The sequence below is a fragment of the Anomaloglossus baeobatrachus genome, chromosome 2, assembly GCF_048569485.1.
Source record: "Anomaloglossus baeobatrachus isolate aAnoBae1 chromosome 2, aAnoBae1.hap1, whole genome shotgun sequence".
Taxonomy (NCBI): domain Eukaryota; kingdom Metazoa; phylum Chordata; class Amphibia; order Anura; family Aromobatidae; genus Anomaloglossus; species Anomaloglossus baeobatrachus.
The window spans coordinates 745,530,731-745,556,068 of NC_134354.1; the positions used below are offsets into that span (position 1 = coordinate 745,530,731).

A 25,338-nucleotide genomic window follows, 5' to 3' on the forward strand; every position below is an offset into this window, starting at 1 on the left:
TCCACAAATCTAGTGATGTGTAGTAATGAGAAATGACACAGGGAAAAAGTATTAAATACCTGAAGAAAGAGAGGCGCACAAAGATGTGGAAAGCCATGACACCAGATGAAATCTATTAGTAATTAGAAAGTAATCCTACTTTTAGTAATTAGAAAGTAATCCTACCACTTAGTGAAACATTATACCAGCTAGCTCAACTGATGACCTATAAAAAGGTGTCTCATTACCAAGATGCCACACAAGAAACATCTCATGATGGGTAAAATCAGTGAGCTGTCTCAAGATCGTCACAACCTCATTTGCAATACATACTGATGGCATTGGTTACAGAGGAATTTCTAAACTGAAGGTTCCAGTGAGCACTGTTGGGGGCCATAATTTTAAAGTGGAAAGAACATAATTTCAACATATATCGTTCACGACCCGATGCTCCCAGAAAGATTTCAGATAGTGGATTGAAAAGAATTATCAGAAGAGTTGTCCCACAGAAAGACCTGGAATCAGCAGCCACAATTGTTTCAAGGAAAATAATACGTAATGCACTCCCCTTCCATGGCATGTATGCATGCTCATCACACGAGACTCCATTGCTGAACAAAAAGCAGGTTCAAGAGCATTTAAAGTCTGCTCAACAACATTTAGACAAGCCTGTGAAATACTGGGAGAATATAGTCTGGTCAGATGAGACCAAAATTTAACTCTTTGAATACCATAATACACATCATGTTTGGAGGCCAAAAATGCAAATCACCCCTAAGGCTATGTGCCCACGGGCGCTCGTACCTGCGGATGTATTCGCAGGTACGAGCGCATGTTTCCCGCAGCTGCCCGCCGGCGTCCGCAGCTATTTTTAGCTGCGAGATTACAGCGGAATAGCTGCGTGAAACATGCGGACATTCATGCGGCTTACCTGCGGACGTCCCGGCCTCTATCTCCATAGCGGAGGGCCGGGACATCCGCAGGCAATTCCGCATGAATAATTGACATGCAATTATACCTGCGGATGCAGACATCCGCAGCATGTTCGGCAGCCGCACTTTCCGCAGCGTGGACACAGCACTCCCCATGCCCCATAGGATAACATGGGGAGTGACTGTACATGCTAAAACCTGCGGATTTATCTGGAAAATCCAGAAAAATCCGCAGGTTTTCCATGGCAAAATCCACACAAACCAGCTCCCGTGGGCACATGGCCTTAAACTCCAACAACAGGGAGATTTGGAGGTGGGAACATCAAGGTGTGGGGCTGTTCTACATACAGCACTGGCAAACTTCATGTAATTGAAGGAAGGATGAATGGACAAATCTACAGAGAGATTTTTATTAAAAATCTATAGTCCAAAAATAGAAACTAGCGGCATTCGGTACCAACGTAGAGTGCTTATCCTTTATTGAAACCAATACATAAGCTGTGATAGACACGCTATCCCAGTCGGTCAACACTGTCTCAGGCCTCTGCCACACTCACGTGAAAAAAACGTATGTGTGACGATGTCCGTTTTTGTAGTCCGTGTTCCGTTTTTGGAGTTCGTTTTTCCTCTCCGTGTAGTGTCCATGTGCATTACGTGTGTGTTACGTGTGTACGTGTGTGCGTTTTTCTGTGCGTGTGTGTTCCGTATGCTTTCCGTATCTTGTCCGTTTTTCACATCTTCATCAAATTAAGTTAATGATTATTTGTTGGGAATAATGACACACAGGTGGATTTGATTAGCACATTCTTATAATTATCCTCAATAAATTAACCTGTTGGTCTTTTTACTTGGATGTCCAATGTGTTTGGATATATACGACAACCATGCCATTATCCACGGAGGCCTTAGTTTTTTTATGTTGGATTTTGTAGGGTACCTTGGCCACCTGCAAATATTTAAAATTGTAACAAACTTGATTTGAGCCACACGGACACGGACCGCACGGATAGCACACGGACATCATCCATATCACGTACGTGTCAACACGGACCCATAGGATGTAATGGGTCCGTGAGTACGTGATCCCGGAGCAACACGGACATGTCAACGCTTTTTCTAAACAGACACACGTATGCACGGAACGTACACACGCTCCGTGCAAAAATACTGACGTGCGGCTTTTAACATGAAAATAAATGATTCAACGTAAGCACGTGTCTCCGGTACGTGCAAAAAATGGCAAACTCGGACCGGAGGCACGGATGTGTGACAGAGGCCTCAATATGTGGAACCTCTAGTGCCGGTGAGAGATTCACTTGATAATAATTTTCTGCCATCTACCAAGATGAAGATGAAATGAGTTTGGACATTTCAGCAAGACAATGATCCCAAACACACAGTCAAGGAAAATGTCAACTGGTTTCTGAGAAAGACAATAAAACTTCTAGAATGGCCGAGCCGATCACCGGAGCTAAATCCAATGGAAAATTTATTGAAGCAACTAAAGCTCAGAATTCAAAGAAGGAGCTCACGGGACCTTCAGGATTTGAAGAGTGTATGTGTGAAAGAATGGGCCAAAATCACACTTGAGCAATGCATACTAGTTTTTCCACACAGAAGGCATCTTGAGGCTATCATCATCAACAAATGTCATTACTCATTATTACATATAACATTATTTATAGACATCTATGATTTGATTTCTTTGCCTGCATTTATTGGATGGGTTGTTACTGTTATCTGGTGACTAATTCTTGTCAATTGCCCCTTTAGAAATATATTTACATAGGAAATTGGTGACTTGTTCAATACTTATTTCACCTGCTGCATGTAAATGCCTCCATAGAATATTTTATATGAAAGCAGGCGTTACCAGTGTGAGACATGATATGACTGACAGTCAGCTCTCAAAATTACACTACACACATGCAGTGAGGTCAGAAGTAACACAGTGCAGCAAAGTGAAGATTGTCACTGAACTTGGATTGACAGCCAGCTCTGCTCTGATGCACTGCATAGTCGGCTGTCAGTCAGTGCTGGGGTGTGATTATAGCTGCCGCTCACAGTACTGTATCTACACCAGCACAATGGTTTGACTAAAAGCCGGCAGCTTCTGGGAGAAATAGAGTTAATTTTCTCCTGGGTTCCGCACTTTCAGTACAGCAGCTTGGCACCTTTCTGATACTATTAACCTGCAAATTGACCCAATAATTGCAGTTTTCTGCATGAAAACACTGATGATTTTTTATACACTCATATGAACCAAGAAGAGCTTGTACATATATACATCTTCAACATAATTTTATATATATATATATATATATATATATATATATACACACTGAAAAAAACATATAAATGCAACACCTTTGTTTTTGCTACCATTTTTCATTCGCTGACTTTTTCTATGGACATAAAAGGCCTTTCTTTCTCAAAAATTGTTCTCAAATTTGTTTAAATTTGTGTCAGTGAGCGCTTCTCCTTTGCCGAGATAATCCGTCCATCTCACAGGTGCAGCATTTCAAGATGCTGATTAGACACCATGATTATTGCACAGGTGTGCCTTAGGCTGTCCGTAATAAAGGCCACTCTAAAATGTGCAGTTTCACAGAATTGAGAAGGTCTGGGGGGGTCAGAAAACCAGTCAGTATCTGGTGTGACCACCATTTGCCTCACACAGTGTAGCACAACTCCTTTATAGAGTTGATCAGGATGTTAATTGTGGCCTGTGGGATGTTGGTGCGCTCCTCTTCAGTGGCTGTGAAGTTGCTAAATAGCAGGAACTTGAACACGCTGTCATATACGCAGATCTAGAGCATTCAAAGCATATGTGCCGTCCTGGCAAAACCAGGGTATCACCGAGGTCTGCATACATCTTTATGGTGCAGAGCTCACTCTCCCTTGGGGAGTTTCCCACACCAATACACACCAGCCAATCAGGCCCCACTCGACCCCTCCTCAGGAAAATGGGAGGGGGAGAGAGGAGCTTGGGGAGAGCGGAGTGTAGTTTCAGTCAGTCTGAGTCTGCAGGAGGAGAGGGGTCTGGAAGCAGCCCGTGCGTGGGGCTAGGAGAAGTGGCAGTGAGGGCCTCAGGAATAGGCCAGCCGCTTCCTGTGTACGGAGCAGACACAGACACCAGGCAGGAGAAAAACACCCGAATTACACACACGGGTGTGGGACCCGTCCTCACAGCAGCCGTGGGCATCAGTTACCAGCAATTTAGTTAATTCTTGGACTCGTGTCAGTTATTGCCTTATACTGTGAGTACTCCTGCACCACCCAGTCCAAGCCGTGGACAGCACCCGTTACTCCCCAATCCATCACACCAGGGTCCCAGGACATCAACACCCTACCCATGGAGGGAAAATCACCACCTTGCTGCCCATTACCATCCCCGGGATCCTGTGACCGGCAGCGGCGGTGCTCCATTACCTCACCGCACACCACAGGTGGCGTCACGGAACATAGACTACCAAATCTCCCCTGTATATAATGCCCCTTTTGTTGTGGTGCCTGGGATCACAGACCGGGTCACGTCACCGTGATACCTTCAGAAGTGACCCCTTGGCCCGGATCTGAGTACCCCCTTATCCCTGGGCGACACACATACTCAATGGGTGACATGTATGGTGAGTATGCTGCTATGCAAGACCTGGGATGTTTTCAGCTTCCAGGACCTGTGTACTGATCCTTGTAACGTGGGGCCGTGCATTATCAGCTGTAACATGAGGTGTGATGGTCGTTGATGAGGCACAACAATGGCCTCAGGATCTTGTCACAATATACCATAACCATAGGGATAACCATATCCCTATCCCACCATAACCCCACCGCCATCATGGCCCACTGCATTCACCACGATGACATCAGCAAACCGCTCACCCATACGACACCATTAACACAGTCTATCTGCCCTGTACAGTGAAAACCGGGATTCAACCATGAAGAGAACATGTCTCCGATGTGGCAGACGCCATCAAATGTGAGCATTTACACACTCCAGTCAGGTACAATGATGACCTGCAGTCAGGTGGAGACCCCGATGAGGACGACGAGCAGCAGATGAGGACTCCTGACATGTTTCTGACGGTTTGTGCAGAAATTCCTTGGTTATGCACTGACTGTTGCAGCCGCTGTCCGTGTGGCCGGTCTCAGATGATCTTGGAGGTGAAGATGCTGGATGTGGAGGTCTTGGGTTGGTGCGGTTACACGTGGTCTACGGGTGTGAGGCCGATTGAATAAACTGCCAAATTCTCTGAGACGGCTTATGGTAGAGAAATGAACATGCAATTCATGGGCAACATCTCAGGTGGACATTCCTACAGTCAGCATGCCACCTACACGCTCCCTCAAAACCAGTGACATCTGTGGCATTGTGCTGTGATAAAACTGCACATTTTAGAGTGGCCTTTTATTGTGGCCAGCCTAAGGCGCACCTGTGCAATAATCATGCTGTGTAATCAGCATCCTGATATGCCGCACCTGTGAGGTGGATGGATTATCTCGACAAAGTAGAACCAATCAAGGAGATCAAGAACACAGATGTAGACAAATTGTGAACAATATTTGAGAGAAAAAGTCGTAGATCTTTGATTTCAGCTCATGAAAAACGGGATCAAAAACAAAGTGTTTCTATTATAGGGGATATAAAATACAGCAGTGGAGCCCGAGTTTCTATTATACTTTTCCTCTGATTGTTCCACTCCTGGTTTTGGCTACAAATACTGAGGTGATATACTCCTATATCTATAGACAAGCCCGGCTTCACACTTCGAAGCCTCCAGCCTCATACGGGAACCGGTCCGTACTTGAGCCGTGAATGTCGGAAGTGTGAAGCCGGCGTAAGGCAGCGCGGAGATGTCCGGTCATGTCCAGCAGCCATGCTCTTCCTCAGGACTCGCACAGCTGCACTTGGCGCAGACGGCGGCGTAGTATCCTGTACGTAGCTGCCATCGGTGTAATATCACAGTATCATTAGGGTTTCTCAGCCGCCTCTTTGTGTCTGCGGTGCCCACAGCCTGGTTGATCCCCCTCGCCCTTCTCATCCTCCTTGTAGTAGCTTGCCCTTCCTCCTCCTCCTCCTCCGCAGCCTGTCCTCCTCCCCTCTTCCCAGTGGCTGTGTGGATCCCCCCTCCTTCTCCCTGTGTCCGCCAGCTCCTGTGCCTGGCAGTAACCCCCCTCTGCTATTATTATCTGGGGCTGGGCATCCCTTGCTGTGTCTGTGCCCAGGGGGGATTCACACTACTCAGCGCACTGGGTCTGCAGGTAAGAGCAACTTGCATGTCTGCAACCTGCAGAGCTGTGTGTCCCTGTGGGGCTCTGCAGTGCTCTGCTCACAGCTTGGCCTCCTCTTGCTCTTTCCTTGTGCTCCACATCGCCATCTTGTCTGCTATGCAGAGCACAGCTGTGTAAAGTGGACCATGGCTGTGATCTATATACTGATGTAGCAGAGCTCAATTTGTCATTTGCACCTGCCTGGTTTGTGGATGATGTAGCAGGTTTACATGCAGTAATATCACACTGACCTGTAGTAAATGACAAGCCCGACTCTGCTACATTCATACATCAAGGGGACGGGAACTAGATTTGGGGACAATGGCATATTTACTACTTGGGACATTAAATCTGCTCAGTGTCTGTTCACACCTGTCAGTCATACACTGCACCGCCCTATAGTAACCAGCTGTGCTACATCTCTGATACTAGGCTGTGCATGTAGGGGATGGGAGAGCTTTTCGGATAGTTACATTGCACTTGTCGTACATCCTACTACGTGTGCACGATGTTGCGGTGCTACACAACACTTTAGAATTTAAAGCAATTACGACTTTAACAAGTGCAATTTTTTAAATTTTATTTATTTTTTTTTTACTTTATTTTATTGCACTTGTCGTACATCCTACTACGTGTGCACGATGTTGCGGTGCTACACAACACTTTAGTCTAGAATTTAAAGCAATCACAAATTTAACAAGTGCAATTTTTTAAATTTTATTTATTTATTTTTTTTACTTTATTTTATTTTATTTTTTTTATTTCCACTTTTGGGGACAATTTTCATTTTTTAAAAAAATGTTTCTATTTTGGACTAAAAATCATTTTTGCAATTGGGTTTCATTAAACATGTTAGCACCGTTTGCCTTTTATAGCCTCTGTGCTGCACTGCCTATTGCTGGCTGTAGAATGAGTCAACTGAGAATCTATCAGTGAGCTTTAGTTTTATCTGTCTTTTTCTGAGCGCTTCTGAGCTGATTTACGACCTCGGACCGCATCAAAGTTAAATGTTTATGTAAATAAGGAACCTGTAAAAGCTAAGGAACTTTTTTTTCTTTAAATAAAGTCCAAATAGCAAAAGTTAGGGTCTGACAGGAGAGTGAAACTGTTATCTGTCTTATCCTCAGCTTTTCTTAGCTGACTTATCACCACCGACCACATCAAAGTTAAATGTTTATAGAATCAAGGAACCTGTAAAAGCAAAACAAAGCAATGGCTTTTTTAATAAAATCCAAATAGCAAAAATGAAACTCTGACAGCATAGTGGAATTCTTATCTGTATTGTTCCCAGCTCTTCTTAGCTGATTTATCACCGATGAACACATCAAAGTTGAATGATTATGTAAACAAAGAACCTTTAAAAGCAAAACAAACCAATGTTTTTGAAATAAAATCCAAATAGCAAAAATTGCGGTCTAACAGGTGAGTCTGAAACTCTTTTATCTGTCTTTTTCTCCACTCTTCTCACTTGATTTATCACCAATGACCACATCAAAGTTGAATGTTTATGTAAACAAAGAACCTTTAATAGCAAAACAAAGCAACATTTTTTAAATAAAATCCAAATAGCAAAAATGATTGTCTGACAGGAGAGTCTGAAACTCTTTTATCTGTCTTTTTCTCCACTCTTCTCACTTGATTTATCACCAATGACCACATTAAAGTTGAATTTTGTGTAAACAAAGAACCTTTAATAGCAAAACAAAGCAACATTTTTTAAATAAAATCCAAATAGCAAAAATGATTGTCTGACAGGAGAGTCTGAAACTCTTTTATCTGTCTTTTTCTGAGCGCTTCTGAGCTGATTTATCACCAATGACCACATCAAAGTTGAATGTTTCCATAAACAAAGAATCTGTAAAAGCAAAGCAAAACAACATTTGATTTGTTGTTTTTTTTAATAGAGTCCAAATAGCAAAAGTTAGGGTCTGACAGGAGACTCAAACACCTATCTGTCTTTTTATGAGCTCCTCTGAGCTGACTTATCACAACCAACCACATCAAAGTTGAATGCTTATGTAAACAAAGTACCTTTAAAAGCAAAACAAAGCAATTTTTTTTTAATAAAGTCCAAAAAGCAAAAATTAGGGTCTGACAGGAAAGTCAAACTCTTATCCAGGTTTCACACATCCTTCTTTTCGGCAGTTTGGCGAATGCGGCGAACTCTCGTACAGTGTATACAGTACAATGACAGCGCTGTAACTTCCGGGTCACATGCTCCAGTCACATGACAGCATGTTGCGCTGCCACTGTACTGTATACACTGTACTGGCGTGCGCCGTATCCGCCAAACCGGCGAAAAGCCGGATGTGTGAAACCGGGCTTATCTGTCTTTTTCTCAGCTCTTCTCAGCTGATATATCACCACTGACCACATCAAAGTTGAATATTTATGGGAACAAGGAGCCTATAAAAACAAAAAAAGCAACATTTTTTAATAAAGTTCAAATAGCAAAAATGAGGGTCTGATAGGAGAGGCTGATAGGAGAGTCTGAAACTCTTATCTGTCTTTTTCAGAGCGCTTCTCAGCTGATTTATCACCAATGACCACATCAAAGTTGAATGTTTATGCAAACAAGGAATCTGTAATAGCAAAACAAAGTAACTTTTTTTTTTTTTTTAATAAAGTCCAAATAGATAAAATGAGGGTCTGAGAGGAGAGTCTGAAACTCTTACGTATTGTTCTGAGCTCTTTTTAGCTGATTTATCACCAATGACCGCATCAAAGTTCATTGTTTATGGAAACAAAAGCAAAACAGCAACTTTTTTTTTATAAATTCCAAATAACAAAAATAATCTTTAGCCCCAAGTTTATAGATTTAAATACATTTTAAAAAATCAATCCCAAGGTGTAGAATCTCTGTAATGACTTTCTCCTCGGCTCGCTGTCATACAGTGATTCTTGCCCTTCTCACAGTATAGAATTCGTGATGTAATTTTCTGACAACCTGATCTCATTACATAGATAACATGATAGATGATCTGTAAATCACTTTATTTTATAAATTATGTTGTTTTACCCCGTTAAAAATCACCCCAAAATGCCAACAACTGGGTGTCTCCCTTCTGTCTGTCTTGCTGTCGACTGCCCAATGTCAAGTGTAATCCATCTGTGGCGGCAGAGATAGTGATGGATTACATGAAGCCGGGATTGGTTTATGTCTCTCTGCTCCCGATCTCCTGTCACACTGCATACAGGCATAACAGAGAGGTGGCTTTCAGGTCATGCCAGGCAATAGCACGCTAGGAAGTGAGTAAAAGGAAGCTCCAGCATCTATAGTGCCGACAGAATGCTGATGAAGAGGAACCTCTAAAAAAAGTGGATGGCAAGTTGCAGAGCATGAGAATTAGGATAGTTTCTCAACATATTTGTTTACGATTTGCACTAAAAGCTGTTTTACCTTGTTGTGGCGGATGAGTAGAGGACTACAGATTCTTATATAGACTTGAGGTTGGTTGACATATTCCCATTTAACGAGGGTTCTCATTTTTTGTATACATTATCATACATCATGTCACAGTGAAAATTGTTGAATATCAAACACTTATGCGGGCGTCACACGAGACGATCTATTGTGCGATCGCACCCGCCCCCGTCGTTTGTGCGTCACGGGCAATTAGTTGCTCGTGGCGCACAAAGTCGTTAAACCCCCTGTCACACGCACTTACCTGCTGAGCGAAGTCGCTGTGGGCGGCGAACATCCACTTCCTGAAGGGGGAGGGACGTCACACAGCGGCCGGCCAATAGAAGCGGAGGGGCGGAGATGAGCAGGACGTAAACATCCCGCCCACTTCCTTCCTTCCGCATTGCTGGCGGGAGCTGTGGGACTCAGGTAAGCTGTGTTCATCGTTCCCGGGGTGTCACACGAAGCGACGTGTGCTAACCCGGGTACGATGAACAACTGGCGCAGAGAAGAAGAAATGACTTTTTGAAAATGAACGACGTGTCAACGAGCAACGATAAGGTGAGTATTTTTGCTCGTTCACCGACGCTCGTAGCTGTCACACGCTACGATATATCAAACGATGCCGGATGTGCATCACTTACGACGTGACCCCGCCGACATATCGCCCGATATATCGTACCGTGTGACGCCCACATTAGAGGGGTTGTTCTGTAAAAACCGGGAAATATAAGTTATACTGTCCCATCGCTAGGACCCATCCAATCGGCACATTGGGGAACTTTGATCCCAGTTTCAAGATGGTGCAGTGGGTTGGATGCCCAACCAGCATTCCATTCATTCCCTATGTGGCTGCTGGAAAAAGCTGAGGAAGGAGCTTAGCAGCCTCCTATGAAGGAATGGTGCTGTGGCCGAGAACGGGCACTGCTGCTATATGCAAAGGCCTCATTCAGACCTCCATTTGTTGTGAACAATTGCCCTCCGTGGTTTTCACAGATAGCACTCGTCCCTACAATAGTGATCGGGGTCAGTCACATGTTCGGGATTTTTGTGAACTGAACATTCCGTGCAAAATTGGAGAGACATGTCCGGTATTGATCCGAGTGTCAGATCAAAATCTGTAATTCAAGTCTATAGGCCGCTTTACATGCTGCAATATCGTGACCGATATCGCTAGCGTGTGTACCTGCCAACATCGCGCGGACCCATCACACTACTTACCTGCCTAGCGACGTCGCTGTGACCGGCGAACCGCCTCCTTTCTAAGGGGGCGGTTCGTTCAGTGTCACAGCGACGTCACAGCAGCGTCACCGAACTGCCGCCCAATAGAAGCGGAGATAAGCGGGACGTAACATCCCGCCCACCTCCTTCCTTCCTCATTGCGGTCGGCCGCAGGTAAGGTGAGGTTCCTCGTTCCTGCGGTGTCACACATAGCGATGTGTGCTTCCGCAGGAGCGACAAACTACTTCATACACCGAGCAGCAGCGATACTCGAGAATAGGGTGGCATGTCACGGATGAGCGATTTTGAACGTTTTTGCGATGATTCAAAATCGCTCATAGGAGTCACACGCATCGACATCGCTAAAGCGGCCGGATGTTCGTCACAAATTCCGTGACCCCAACGAGATCGCTTGAGCGATGTCGCAGCGTGTAAAGGCCGCTTATGGGTCATTGAAAAACTCTGACGTCACTAAGATGTAAGATAGTAAAAGAATAAAGAAACTTATTTTTCAATTTTCATGTACAAGAAAAACTGAAGAAACTTGGACCAAACTTTGGTACCAAAACCTCTTACCGAAATCTGTGATGAAACCTGGTCCGTTTTTCTTGTACGTCAAAAATATGATGTCTGAATGAGCCCTTACAGGGATAATGGTGCAACGTTTTTTCTGATTGTTCCAAGTCGCAGTGGTCGGACCTCGCCGATCAATAAACATCCCACAGACATCACCTTTAATTTGTCCACAGGTACTTAAATTTACTACTGATTTTATTGGTTGCATAGTGAATATGTGAAACCCAACACCTCGCTACAACATGCATATTGGAACTTGTTGGGGTGCTTATTATTATATTATGGTACACTCTCAGTGGTATGAAAAAATGTGGTTCCATTCCTCTCCTTAAAGGGAACCTGTCACCACTTTTTTGGCGTATAAGCTGCGGCCACCACCACCGGGCTCTTATGTACAGCGTTCTAACATGCTGTATATAAGAGCCCAGGCCGCTGTGTAGAACATAAAAAACACTTTATAATACTTACCTAACGGTGGCACGGTTGGCCATATGGGCGTCTCTGTTGTCTTTTGGCCATCTTTGTTCTCCTTCTTCTCTAGCCGCGGTGCATGACGCGTCCGACGTCATACACACTCACCGGCATTCAGGTCCTGAGCAGGCGCACTTTGATCTGCTCTGAACAGGGCAGGTCAAAGTATTGTAGTGCGCCTGCTCAGGACCGGCAAATGTGTATGACGTAGACGCGTCATGCACACAGGCTTCAGAAAGAGGACGAAGATGGCCAAAAGAGGAGGCGCCGGGACCGGAGAACGAAGACGCCCATATGGCCAACCACGCGACCGTTAGGTAAGTATTATAAAGTGTTTTTTTATGTTCTCCCAGTGGCCTGGGCTCTTATATACAGCATGTTAGAATGCTGTATATAAGAGCCCGGTGATGGCGGCCGCAGCTTATATGCCAAAAAAGTGGTGACAGGTTCCCTTTAAAATTTTAGACTACTGAAATCCATATGGGTAACCTTTTGTCATGTGTTTTCTAATGTGAGCGTGCAATTTTATTTCTCGGCTTGCATCCGTTTTATTAAAAGGAACCTGTCAGCAGAAATTTTGCACTAAACCTAAAAGATTCCCCTTCTGCAGCTCGTGGGCTGCATTCTGGAAAGGTTCCTATTTTTATTGTGCCCCCTTTTAGACCAAAATAAATACTTTATAGGCTATGTGCCCACGCTGCGGATTTACCGCGGATTTTGCCGTGGATTTGCCGCGGATTTACCGCGGATTTCCCGAAAATCTGCAGCAGCGGCACTTCCAAGCCATTTTAATGGCATTTTGGAAATGCTGTGTCCATGCTGCGGATTTTTCCGCGGCGGATTTGCCGCGGATTTTGATGCGGAAAAATCTGCAGCATGTCAATTATTTGTTGCGGATTTTGGTGCGGAGTTTGGGTATAGAATGGGGAAAAAAAAAAAATCCGCATCAAAATCCGCCGCAAATCCGCGGGTGCGGATTTGCCGCGAAAGTCGCGGATTTTCATGCAGAAAAATCCGCAGGTACATTCTACCGTGGACACATAGCCATAAAGTGGTACCTTTTCCACTGCAAATCTTGTTAATCGTACACGGGGGCGGGCTGTCTGGTGTCCGTTATTCTGCCTCCTGCTGCTTTACGCCATCCCCCATCGCTCAATTTCATACTTCAGGACATCGCCCAGTGCGCCTGAGGTCTTGCGCATGCGCAGTGCCACTCTAGCGGACTGTGCACTGAGCACAGTGTGACCGCTGGTGACGTGTTGCGCAAGCGTGAGATTATGGGTGGCGCTGTGATTGTCATCAGCAAATACCCGCCCATAATCTCATGCTCGCGCTTTCCCCTCTGCCTCCACCGTTCTGCGCAAGCGCTGGCCAGATGACCCCACGTCACCTCTTTCCCATCTTGGTAAGAGGTGACGTGGATTCATCTGGCCAGCGCTTGCGCAGAACGATGGAGGCAGAGGGGAAAGCGCGGGCACAAGATTATGGGCGGGTACTTGCTGATTAAAATCACAGCGCCACCCATAATCTCACGCCTGCGCAACACATCACCAGTGGCCACACTGTGCACAGTGCACAGTCCCGCTAGAGTGGCACGGCGCATGCGCGAGACCTCGGGCACACTGGGCGGCGTCCTGAGGTATGAAATTGAGCGATGGGGGATGGCGTAAAGCAGCAGGAGGCAGAATAACGGACACCAGACAGCCCTCCCCCGTGTACGATTAACAAGATTTGCATAGGAAAAGATACCACTTTATAAAGTATTTATTTTGGTCTAAAAGGGGGCACAATAAAAATAGGAACCTTGCTAGAATGCAGCCCAGGAGCTGCAGAAGGGGAATCTTTTAGGTTTAGTGCAAAATTTCTGCTGACAGGTTCCCTTTAACGTACACATCTACAAGTAAGCCGAAAATTTAAGCAGGCAAGTACCACCCAAAAAAGAGCTTGATAGATAGATGTAGAATTAGCTGTGTAGAGCTTATTGGACAGCTTTTTATGCTTAATGAAATAAATAATACAAAAAAACTATGTGGCATCCCCTCTATTTTTGATAACCAGCAAAAATAAAGGAGACAACTGGAGGCTGATGTTATAAGGCTGATAAAGTTCATTGGGCCCTTCTTAGCCTAAAAATAGCAGCCCGCAGCTGCCCTAGATATGTCGCATCACATTAGATGCATCAATTTTGCTGCTTTGCCCGGCTCTTCCTGATTGTGATGGCAATAAGGTTAATAGTTTTTGTGATTGAAGTCAGCTGTGTAGTGTCAGCTGGCATTAAAGGGATTTTCATATATAAAGTAAAATCAGTGCTATACTGGTGCTAGGATGCTGAATGTAAGCTTCAGTTCTGAGATTGGATGTTTTATTTCAGAAATATATGCAAGTAAAGTTCCAGCAATGCGCTGCTATTTGATTGACAGGTGCAACAGGAAGTGAATATGTGGGTCTGGTTTTGCTATCTATTCCCACCCCGTCTGCTGTCTGACCTTGGTAGATGTTAGACTGTATGGGTTGCATTTCGAACACGCCTCCATCACGTGACAGAACTTACTCATACCTGGAAGGAGCCCATACAGTCTAGCATCTACCAAGGCCAAAAAGGCAAACAGGGGAGGGAATAGATATTAAAACCCGACCCATCACAACACCAACCCCAAAATAGATCGCAAAACCCCACATATTCCCGCATTAAGCTCTGGGGGTAGTAATGGAGTGGTGTCTATCAGACACCCCATTTACTAACCCAGTAAGTAAAAATAAAAAACATGCACAAATACTTTATTTGAAAAAACACTCCCCAACTCTTTCCCCAGTTCATTTATAACAAAAACAAAAAAATTCATGCAGATCCAAAGTAGTGTTGACAATCTGACATAGTCCACCAATGGAAACTTGAAAGACACAAAAAGAGAGAAGAGACTGTCACTCATTCAGCGATTCATTTGAAAACATAAAACAGCTCAGCCCCGGTGAAATCCATGGCATTCTCACAACGTCCAAACTGTAAGCCAAAACCTATGGAGCCTCGATCTGAGAAGAAAGCTTCATAAGTTTTCACAGCAGCCCCTCCCAATCCAGCAGCCTTCCGTGAGCGAGCGGTGATGACGTCAGTAACGTTACCGCTCATCACTGCTCTCGCCTGGTCACAGAGAGGGCTGTGTGAGACCCGGCGGCTGTGACGTTACTGATATTACCTTTCATCTGACATTCTAAAGGGGGCTTTACACGCTACGATATCGTTAATGTTTGGTCGTCGGGGTCAAGTTGTTAGTGACGCACATCCGGCGTCATTAACGATACCGCAGCGTGTGACACTGACCAGCGACCTTAAGCGACCTCAAAAATGGTGAAAATCGTTCACCATGGAGAGGTCGTCCCAAACTCAAAAATCGGTAAGAGTTGTTTATCCAGGTGGTTCATCGCTCATGCGGCAGCACACATCGCTATGTGTGACACCGCAGGAGCGAGGAACGTCTCCTTACCTGCCGCCGGCCACAATGCGGAAGGAAGGAGGTGGGCGGGATGTTACGTCCTGCTCATCTCCGCCCCTCCGCTTTGTTTGGCCGGCCGCTTAGTGACGTTGCGGTGACGTCGCTGTGATGCCGAACGTCCCTCCCCCTTGAAGGAGGGGATTGTTCGGCAGTCACAGCGACGCCACCGACCAGGTAAGTATGTGTGACGCTGCCGTAGCGATAATGTTCGCTACGGCAGCGATCACAAACAATCGCATGCACGACGGGGGCGGGTACTTACACGCTCGCTATCGCTACAAATTGCTAGCGATATCGCTACCGTGTAAAGCCCCCTTTAGTCTCGCATTGCCCTCTGTGTGACCAGGTGAGAGCAGTGATGAGCGGTAACGTTACTGACGTCATCACCGCTCGTCGCAGAGCATGAGAATTAAGATTTAAGTTTATGGATATACCCTATATGTGCTGCCATGCCAAGCATGCTGTGATCTGTTTTCCACAGTCCCACATCAATTCAATACGAATTGACACCTTGCATACAGAAATGCTATGGTATGAAACCAATGACCCCCCCAAACATTGAATGCTGGTCACGCATATGGCGCTCATTTAACTTTGATGCTCAAAGTGGCCCCCGTCAGCTGCAATGCACATCTGGACTCTGGACAGCATACTGTATCTTGCTGCACATTGTGCAATATGGTAGGGGACACGTCTGCACAAGCATCTGTGATACGTCGTCGTAGGTCCTGCAGTGTTGGTGGAGGGGTCGCATACACCTGCTGTTTGATGTGACCTCACAGAAAGAAGTCCAATGGGGTCAGGTCAGATGAGCGTGGAGGCCACTCCATGCAGCCACCATACCCAATGACTTGTTTTAAGGTCTCCATGAGGTATCGCTTCACGTCCGCAGCCTTGTGAGTTTTACATGGTCTTATCATAGCATTTCTGTATGCAAGGTGTCGATTCGTATTGAATTGATGATGCCCTACAACTTTGTAATTCACTATTTTCTCTATCTCGTTGCGTTTTCAAGATAAAAATGCTAACTCCGTTGTTTTCCACCAGGTGGCGTTATAGGTGGTTTCATTGCGTAGCACATGGATACTTTACTATACCTAGACACCACTTCTATTCCCATAGCTGCCACCGTTCTCAAATTAATGGCGCTGGACAGGATATGGGTGGACACACTGTATGTCCCTTCTCAAAAACATAGGGACCTTTTATGCTATTGTATATTGCAGTCAAAGATATCTGGTCTTGTAGGCAAAAGAGCTTGTAGATGTTGCTTTGAAGTTGACCGGATAGCTTTTGTTCCCTGTGAACACTCTCAAATGCTTCAGAGGCAAAATTGCCTTTGTTTGCAGAATTCAGAGAGCACAGATCGGATCGGATCAGCACGACCTTCCCGCTGGTGTGAACTGTCAGTCATCAGGTGCGCACTGTCCTTCCGCAAAAAGAAAGCCGGGAGGCAGAGGAGTGGTGCGCTCCTGAATGAAAACACAACATAAATTCCTTAATGAAATAAATACCTGAAGAGCTCGGACTTTGCTTTATATTTTGGACCCTGAATTCAAGAATCTTAAGGCTACTTTACACACTGCGATATCGGTCCCGATATCGCTAGTGTGCGTACCCGCCCCCATCTTTTGCGCGACACGGGCATATCGCTGCCCGTGGCGCACAACATCGCCCAGAGCCGTCACACATACTTACCTGTCCGGCGACGTCGCTGTGACCGGCGAACCGCCTCCTTTCTAAGGGGGCGGTCCGTGCGGCGTCACAGCGACGTCACTGAACCGCCGCCCAATCGCAGCGGAGGGGCGGAGATGAGCGGGACGTAACATCCCGCCCACCTCCTTCCTTCCGCATAGCGGCCGGGAGGCAGGTAGGGAGACGTTCCTCGCTCCTGCGGCGTCACACGCAGCGATGTGTGATGCCGCAGGAACGAGGAACAACCTCGTTACTGCTGAAGTAACGATAATTGGGAATGGACCCCCGTGTCGCCGATTAGCGATTTTTCACTGTTTTGCAACGATGCAAAATCGCTAATCGATGTCACACGCAACGGCATCGCTAATGCGGCCGGATGTGCGTCACGAATTCCGTGACCCCAACGACTCCGCATTAGCGATGTCGTAGCGTGTAAAGCCCGCTTTAGGGACATTTGCTGAGAATACACAAAGCAGGATTTTAGTCACTGATTTTTATATTATTAAAATTATTAAACACTTTATTTAGCGCAAAGCAGATTTCCAATTTAGGCACGGCTGAGAGAAACAGATCCCTGGTATGTGAGCTGTACATATTTATCGGCCTGTTGGCTAATAATAGATGATGGATGTGTATAATACTGTACACTCAGGTTATGCCGCCCTGTAGTAAAGGGCCGTACACATATTCAATGTATGGTGTTCGACTGAACATTTTTCTTTAATTAACTGGATGTGCAAAAATATATTCTGTAATTATAAGATATTTTCACTGAGGATATTTTCCTTTAGAGGGGTCATCAATGACAAGCTTTATCAATTGGCCACACTAGGAAGTGAATTTCATTGATAGTTGATTTATTGTCACAAGTATGTCACGTCACCAGGTTACATCTTAAGGTCCAGTCACACTAAACAACTTACCAGCGATCCCAACAACGATAGGGATCGCTGGTAAGTTGCTAGGAGGTTGCTGGTGAGATGTCACACTGCGACGCTCCAGCGATACCACTGTAACGGGGTGCCAGGGGCGCCTCTGGGCTTGTAGTCGTGACCCCTTCTGTCAGGCTTACCCCTGGCTCCGCCGTCACTATCGGGACGGGAGATGTCTTGGTGGGGCAGAGTGTGGTGGTGCAGATGTCGTCCGACGTATAAACACTCTCCAGGCATGGTTCGATGCAAATAAAAGACATTCTTTATTTCACAACTCTTTCCAAAAACCGGCAGTTACAGATGACTTCAGGTTCTTTTCTTAGCTGGGGAAAGCCTGCCCTGACGTCTCCTCCAGTGGGGATGTGCCCGGCTACTCTACTTCACCTGGCTCCCACTTATGGCTACCCACAGCCCGGACCCACACCGGGACTGCTTCGCACTATGAGGTTCCGCCCGCTCCTTTTCTCTCCGGCTTCCCTGTTCTTCCAGCTCCCTTCTTTCTTTCTTTCTTTCTGCCCACTCAGCTCCACACTCTGCCCCTGGCTGTTTCTTCTCTTCCGTCCCGGACACAACTGCCTTCAGCACACACTTCCTTTCCCCCTAAGCTGCCGGCTCCTCCTCCCTCCTGTACAGTTTCTATGGGGACAGCATTAACCACTTCAGAGAAAACCTGTGCTTCCTTGTAAGGGGTCTGCCCACCCCTTACATACCTCCCCTCTTTAAGCCTAAGCCTCCCGGCAAGGCACAAATCTAAAATCACATTTTAAAACTAAACAAAGTCATTTTAATGAAACTGCGAACATGTTCACCTGAGGGCACCCGCAAGGGCACACCAGTCCAGCGCCCGGAGTTCCTCCTGGAAGCTCCCGGTCTTAGTCGTGCCCGGAGGCCGTCGGCAGGCACTCCCGGTCTTAGTCGAGTTTCTGCCCGGAGGCTTTTGCAGCACTCCCGGTCTTAGACGTTAGCTGGCAGGAACACAACTCGGCAAAAATCTTCTTAACGACGCGGAGGGAGCCCCTGGCTCAGTCCAGCATCAGGCTCTCTTCCGGGCTCAGCAACTTGAAGGGTTACAAACAACACACCTTCTTCCGGCTCAAAACAACGCCGGTGTTGAACAAAAACAGGCCCGCCATCTTCCGGTCTTGAAAAGTCACTCCGGATGATATGCACGTTGCCATTCGGCTCGTTGGGCCTGAACGTACTCCGACAGGGACTGTCCGGGCAACCGGCGCAGCCTCCGGAAGGGCTCGTAGTTGGCGGGTTGCTCCAACGTCTCGGGTGGGAGAGTTCAGCTAGCACCGGTCTTTGCTGCGACCGCCGCCGGTATTGGCATTCCTCCCACTCGATTTCCTGTTGCCACTGTGCGGCCTCTTGTGTAGTGGGCCGCTCCGGTCCTCCTGGCACAGCCGGTAGGTTAAGGGTGGGTCCTTCCGCAGCCGCAGTCTGCTTCGGGCGTCCTCTGCCCAGGCTAGTCGCTACTAGTGCGGCTACCGCAGCTTGCTGTCTTCCTGGAGTCTCCATCTTGCTCGGAGTCAGCGTTTCTGGTAATGGCGTCGGGGTCAGTGGAGATGCTGGAGGAAGTGGAGGCGGGCTTACTTTTCCCGCTCTTGGGTATACTCCACCCCCAGTCTCACACATCAGGTCGACCCCTACGCGGCGGTTCTTCTTTTTCTCTGGAACACCGCCCACTTCACATATCTTCCTTCGTGCCCTGGGACCGGCACCTCCCCTCTTTGGGCGGAGTACTCCGAACTTCTTTTTCGGCACCGGCCAGCCCCAGGCTCTTCTTTTGGCGCCAATTCTGCGCGCGCTTTCTGTGTCTTCACAGACAACGGCCATCTTGCCGCCATCTTGTGCCTGGTCCAACGCCTTAGGCACTTCTTCCTCTTCCCACCATGGGATCGGGACTCTTTTCCAATACTCTGGATCCGGTGTCCTCGGCATCACTTGATCTCCTTCTTCTTGGAGCGGGACCCCTTGCATATGATCCGGATCCTGCCGACTACGCCACATGTAACGGGGTGCCAGGGGCGCCTCTGGGCTTGTAGCCGTGACCCCTTCTGTCAGGCTTACCCCTGGCTCCGCCGTCACTATCGGGACGGGAGATGTCTTGGTGGGGCAGAGTGTGGTGGTGCAGATGTCGTCCGACGTATAAACACTCTCCAGGCATGGTTCGATGCAAATAAAAGACATTCTTTATTTCACAACTCTTTCCAAAAACCGGCAGTTACAGATGACTTCAGGTTCTTTTCTTAGCTGGGGAAAGCCTGCCCTGACGTCTCCTCCAGTGGGGATGTGCCCGGCTACTCTACTTCACCTGGCTCCCACTTATGGCTACCCACAGCCCGGACCCACACCGGGACTGCTTCGCACTATGAGGTTCCGCCCGCTCCTTTTCTCTCCGGCTTCCCTGTTCTTCCAGCTCCCTTCTTTCTTTCTTTCTTTCTGCCCACTCAGCTCCACACTCTGCCCCTGGCTGTTTCTTCTCTTCCGTCCCGGACACAACTGCCTTCAGCACACACTTCCTTTCCCCCTAAGCTGCCGGCTCCTCCTCCCTCCTGTACAGTTTCTATGGGGACAGCATTAACCACTTCAGAGAAAACCTGTGCTTCCTTGTAAGGGGTCTGCCCACCCCTTACACCACCAGCAACCTGACCTGGCAGAGATCGCTGGAGCGTCGCTACACGAGTTGCTGGTGAGCTCACCAGCAACCAGTGACCAGCCCCCAGCGCCGCGTGGAAAATGCTGCGCTTGGTAACTAAGGTAAATATCGGGTAACCAACCCGATATTTACCTTGGTTACCAGCGCACGCAGCTACACGTGCAGAGAGCAGGGAGCAGCGCACACTGAGCGCTGGCTCCCTGCTCTCCTAGTTACAGCACACATTGGGTTAATTACCCGATGTGTGCTGCAGCTAAATGTGCACAGAGCAGGGAGCAGCGCACAATGTTTAGCGCTGGCTCCCTGCTCTCCTAGCTACAGCACACATCGGGTTAATTAACCCGATGTATCCTGCAGCTACATGTGCACAGAGCAGGAGCCGGCACTGACAGTGAGAGCGGCGGAGGCTGGTAACCAAGGTAAATATCGGGTAACCAAGGACAGGGCTTCTTGGTTACCCGATGTTTACCGTGGTTACCAGTGTCCGCAGAAGCCGGCTCCTGCTGCCTGCACTTTTATATGTTGCTGTCTCGCTGTCACACACAGCGATCTGTGCTTCCCAGCGGGACAGCAACAACTAAAAAATGGCCCAGGACATTCAGCAACAACCAACGACCTCACAGCATGGGCCAGGTTGTTGCTGGATGTCACACACAGCGACATCACTAGCAACATCGCTGCTACGTCACAAAAGTTGTTCATTAGCAGCGATGTTGCTAGCGATGTTGCTTAGTGTGACGGGGCCTTTATATTGGAGTGGATTTAGTTTCAGTTGATGCTGAAAGGGTTATAGACTATTTCCCTTCTAGCTGAGATTACATCTAGCCTTATCACAGCTGTATATTGTCATCACACCCTTCTGCTATATTTAGCTACTCCTGGCTTTACTCCATGCTGGTGATAAAATCTATATTGACCACTTTGAAGGAGCCAGTCTCTGGAGAAGCTGAAATGTTGTTTTAGTTGCAGCTGAGAAGTTTCCTGTTAGAGAAACTTAGGATTTCTATTTGTTGTGTCTTTCTCCAACTGTTTGCCTTTGCATCCTTGTGTTGTCTTATTGTAGTAGTGGGAATAATGTCCCGCTGCCCTACTCACTAGTCAGGGTAAGTTCAGTTCAGCAAGGGCCTAGGCATGTGATGGCACATGGGGGGATGAATCCATCTAGGGATCAGGCACAGGTGAGTGTGAGGTGGTGACTCCTCTTCCCTTTCCCTATTGCCAGGGCCCTCCTTTACATTTCCCTGGTTTTCCCTCTGTGTTGCTCTACACGCCGGAACTTCCCTCATCCCTAGCATGACATTTATATAACTATATATCAAATGATTTATGGAAAGAGAAAAAAGAAGAACAAGTCACCTCCTTGGGTAATAAGTGCAAAATTTGTTTATAACGCCAGACTATAACCAGCCCATTTCACAGCCTCTCACCTTACAGAGTTGTGCAGTGAGCAAATGCAACACTAGGGGTCAGTGTATGGTATAAGTGTGGTCCAGGTACACTAGGAGCCATCTGCAGCCCTGTGATAGGCTAAGTTCACATTTCCGTTGTTTTGCATCAGTCACAATCCGTCACCTTGAAAAATTATGGTATCCTGCAAAATATTTTGCAGGAATCCGTTTTTCTCCATAAACTTCTATTAGCGACGGATTGTGACTGATGGCCCTGAGTTGCACCTGCCGCGTGATGGATCAGTCGTTTACTGACGGACCATCAAGCAGGAGCAACGTTGAATGTAATGTTTTTTGTGTGCGGCGGATCGTTTTTTTACTGTGAGCATGCGCACAGTAAAAAACCATGATGACTGTAAATTCAGTTCCAGTTCCAGCGGCCTGAACGATCAGCTGATCGGCCGGCTATTGTGAACAATCAGCTGATTGCCTGTGGGCCTGGTTTTGTGAATGATCAGCTGATAGCCCGGCGGCTGGGTTTTGTCAACGATCAGCTGATAGCCGGCGGCCGGGTTTTGTGAATGATCAGCTGATAGCTTGGCGGCCGGGTTTTGTGAACGATCAGCTGATCGTTCACAAAAGCCGGCCGCCGGGCTATCAGCTGATCGTTCACAAAACCCGGCCGACAGGCAATCAGCTGAATGTTCACAATAGCCGGGCGTTCAGCTGATCGTTCACAAAACCCGGCCGCCAAGCTATCAGCTGATCGTTCACAAAAGCCGGCCGCCGGGCTATCAGCTGATCGTTCACAAAACCCGGCCGCCAAGCTATCAGCTGATCGTTCACAAAAGACGGCCGCCGGGCTATCAGCTGATCGTTCACAAAACCCGGCCGACAGGCAATCAGTTGAAGTTCACAATAGCCGGGCGTTCAGCTGATCGTTCACAATAGCCGGCCGCCGGTAAAACAGTAAAAACAAACCACAACGGATCGTTTTTTTTCAGCATCAGTCACATCAGTTGTGCCACTATCTGCAACGCATCCATTGCATCAGTCACACAACGGATTGTGACTGATGCAAAACAACAAAAGTGTGAACTTCCACGAAAATACTTCACATGAATTCCAGACAAATACTGTGCCTTGGGTTCTTTTGGTTGGGGAAGTGTAGATGGAATACAAAGTGGATGCAGCGGAATATAGATTCAGTGGGTATTTTATTGTTAAAATGTTACACAAAACCATAAAGAAACAACAAACAGGTACAAAGTTAGAGGCGTAAAGTCCATGCAACGGGAGTCTCCATCAGGCATAAAACAACCTTGTCATTACTATTGGTTGAAATACCATATATCCACAAAGAATCCCAAATATTAGTGGCACAGCCTCTTTGGGTGCCAGATCCTCCAAGGGAAATTGGCAATTATTCAGAACTGATTTGTATCATCGTACAGCTTTCCAGGTTTATTATTGACCTATTAAATATTCCTTTTTTTTATATATATAATATATATATATATATATATATATACATATACAGGCAATGAAGATGAAGACCAGCTCACTTGTGACAGCTCCGAATTAATGGTTCCTCCTGTCATCCTGAATATTGCAGGGATCCAGACCGGGAGTGAGTCCTGAACAATGTAGAAAAGGAAGAGTGATCCAGCACTTCCTTTATATATATATATATATATATATATATATATATTATATATATATATATATATATCTCTTGGACTGGTCTACAGGTGAACTGGTAAATCTCCCAGTGGGCCCTACACCCCAATATGAGCATTAGATTTTATAATATACTTGATTCACTATATACAGACAAATTCAGCATCTCATCAGTCTCATAACTGCCCATTTTGCACTATAGCATTAGCAGGACTGAAGATAGTGGTAGTAGAAGTTCCAGCAAGGCCAGATCGCATAGACAGCACTGTGACCGCTCTGCATGCTGCTACTGACTGGAATGGAGGCGTGCAGAGCGTTGACCAACACATATCACTCCCTCCAAAGAAATCTGATTGGTGGGTTGCTCAAAACTGACCATGTATGGCAATTTGTGGGTGAACTATTGCACCTTATGTCATGAAGGGGTTAAGGGCTTCAATACAAAATTCAATACAGATACATGACCAGCTAGCAAAACACTTGGCAGGCTGCAATCCACATCATAACCAGTGGGTGGCCACACATAGACACATATAGCATAAATATCTTACCACAGACTATAGCAATTTTTTTTTTTAAAGATGGTAAACGCTCACCACTTATAATGAGCCAAGAGAAAAGATAAGAAAGATGAATTTGTAAGACCTTTAATGTTTTATTGTAGTAGGTTGTATTATCAATGCCCTTTCTCAAGCAGCAAAACTGTTGTTATCATTCTAGATAATGCATGAACATATATAAATATTTATATATATATATAATATATATATATATATATATATATATATATATATGTGTACGCAGCAGGTTAAATAAGTATTGAACACGTCATCAATTTTCTCAGTAAATATCTTTCTACAGATGCTATTACATGAATTTCTCACCTGATGTTGGTGACATTCCATCCAATCCACACAGGCAAGGAAGTCAAACCGTAGGTGTCCATAAATTAAGTTATGTGTCATAATGAGTAATGACACAGGGAAAAAATATTGAACACAGAGATGCAAAAGGCCATGAAAAGTTATGGCACCAGCTGAAATCTCTCAGTATTTAGAAAGCAATCCTGCCACTTAGTGAAAAATAATATCAGTTGGTTCAACTGTTATCCTAGAAAAAGGTGTCACACAAGAAACATCTCTTGATGGGTGAAACCAGTGAGCTGTCTCAATACCTTCAGAACCTTTTTGGTGCAAGACATCCTGATGGCATTGGTTACAGAAGAATTTCTAAACTACTGAAGGTTTCAGTTAGCACTGGTGTGGCCATAATCTGGAAGCGGAACAAACATCATTTCACCATAAATCGGCCTTTACCAAGTGCTCCCAGGAAGATTTCAGACACAGGAGTGAAAATAATTATCAGAAGAGTTGTCCAAGAGCCAAGGACCACCTATGGAAACCAATAGAGGATCTGTACTCAGCAGGTACAATTGTTTCAAAGAAAACAATAATTAATGCACTCACCCTCCATGGCCTGCATGCATACTCAGCACGCAAGACTCCATTGCTAAACAAAAGCATGATCAAGCGCATTTAAAGTTTGCTCAACAACATTTAGACCAGCCTGTGAAATACTGGGAGAATATAGTCTGGTCAGATGAGACCAAAATTGAAATCTTTGGATTCCATAAT

The 25,338-nt window shown here is 46.2% G+C and overlaps 1 protein-coding gene across 2 annotated transcripts in view; it reads left to right on the plus strand.

The window, feature by feature from the left end:
* The first annotated feature begins 6,045 nt into the window (after window positions 1–6,045).
* The window catches only part of MSANTD4 (Myb/SANT DNA binding domain containing 4 with coiled-coils), a 44,863-nt gene continuing 25,570 nt past the window's right edge, over window positions 6,046–25,338 (plus strand). For both annotated transcript variants that reach the window (XM_075337443.1, XM_075337444.1), the window contains exon 1: window positions 6,046–6,176. The gene's annotated coding sequence lies outside the window, so the exon portion shown is untranslated. The remainder of the gene's footprint in view (window positions 6,177–25,338) is intronic.